This window comes from Mauremys reevesii, linkage group 14 (genome assembly GCF_016161935.1).
Source record: "Mauremys reevesii isolate NIE-2019 linkage group 14, ASM1616193v1, whole genome shotgun sequence".
Taxonomy (NCBI): domain Eukaryota; kingdom Metazoa; phylum Chordata; order Testudines; family Geoemydidae; genus Mauremys; species Mauremys reevesii.
In genome coordinates, this window is record NC_052636.1 from 8,061,609 (window position 1) to 8,063,382 (window position 1,774).

General features: G+C 49.4%; 1 non-coding gene across 1 annotated transcript; it reads right to left on the reverse strand.

The window, feature by feature from the left end:
* Positions 1 to 482: 482 nt before the first annotated feature.
* On the reverse strand, positions 483 to 554 carry TRNAG-UCC. The gene has a single exon. It is a non-coding gene; the product is annotated as a tRNA-Gly (tRNA).
* Positions 555 to 1,774: the final 1,220 nt, after the last annotated feature.

Sequence of the window (1,774 nt, forward strand, 5' to 3'; positions counted from 1 at the left end):
CCACTTCTGGGAGCGGCACGGAGGGCGGATGTAGAGTGGGCAGGAGCCACCTTAGTGCTGCTGGCACATCTCTGCACACCCGTTGTGGGGAGGAGCAGAGGGCCTCCATGTGCTGCCTGGGGTAGGGGCAGTGCACAGAGCTGCCTCCCCTCCCGGGTCTATTCCAGGAGTGGGTGGGTGGGGTCTTTTGGCCTGCAAGGTGCAGCAGGTCAGACTAGATGATCACACTGGTCCCTTCTGACCTTAAAGGCTCTGAGTCTAAACGGGAGAGGGAAGTAAAGGAATTTTAAAAAAAAATAAACCAAGCATTGTAATACCAAGATGACTCCAACTGCTTATTATATAGTCCCACCCCTTTCTTCCTCCACTGGGTGTTTAATGACCTGTTGGGATTTGGGACACTGATTCTTTCATTCCATTGATAAACTGAAACAATATGAATGAAATTAAACCAATTCCCAGTGGAGGAATCATCACATCATTGCATTGGCTGGGAATCAAACCCAGGTCAACTGCTTGGAAGGCAGCTATGCTCACCACTATACCACCAATGCATCGGGTGAAAGCCTCTGATTTTTCACACTTGGTGTCTGGTCACCTTACTTCTCAGCATGAGGCAAATGTCTCTGTGGTCTCTGCCATTCATGGTGGGGAGTTTCCCCACTGATAACAGTTCTTGCTGGGTCGGGGAGGGGAGAGAGAAGAGGCGTTTATTCTGTTTCATTCCTCTCCATTTTCTGTTCCTCCCCTTCCCTTCCAGGGTCCTCCCTTCCATTTCAGACTGTGCAGTGACACCCTCCCCGCACCCAGGACTCTGGAGCCTCTGGAGCAGCACGATCCCATGAGATCCTCAGTGACCAAGGGTCTTTTCCAACTTCCAGGAGACCCAGCTTGAGTCTAAAGGAAGCTCTGTTCCTTCCTGGGGATCCTCTCTCCCTTCCTGGAGATCAGGATCATGAAGCCTCTGCCTTGCCTCCTGGCTCTGAATTAATGTCCCATTTCCCACTATCTGCTCGAAAGAAACAAATGTTTCTAACCCAGGTGAGCGGCGTTAATTCAGCTGGAATCCTTCACCCACATTCCTTAGGAGATACAGACTGACTGGAGTTCATCTCTGCATGTTCCCAATGGGGAAAGAAAGACACTGAGGGGGAAGGAAGAAGATGGGCAGAAGGAGTCAAATAGGGCTAGACCAGAATAGGACATTTTCTGCCTGTTAAAATGTACTATACTCTAATTGCTTAAAACAAAACAAAAACCCACCAGCTTCTGTTTGAACCATCAGCTTTTCACAGAGCAGCCAAAGTGGTGAAGCACAGACACACATAACCACCAACAGCCCAAGTTTGTCTAATAAGCACCTATAGTAGCTCATGCGGGGGAAATACAGCTGTGGGTGTGAGTTCAGGCCTCACCCAGAGCATTGGTTTTCATTAGCCACGGAGCTTCCCCCACTTGCTTTGCTCAATTCACATGGAAAGTGCCATAGGAGGGTGATGAGAGTAAATTCTAAACTCTGAAATGCGGAGGTTGGCCCAGAGATTGGGATAAGGGGTTTGAAGAGAAAAAGCTCTAAGAGTATAAAACCAGACAGTCTCCAGGGGCAGGTCCGGTACAACGCCTCAACAGGGAGCCATTCGGGGGAGGGGGTTTCACTTCCTCTGTTAAATGTCCTGAGAGGTATTTGAAGATGAAGATAACGCCATGGCTAACAGGTGACTGGCACATCCTGGGTTAAAGAAAGGGACCTGGGTTACTAGTCGGAAGATTTGCG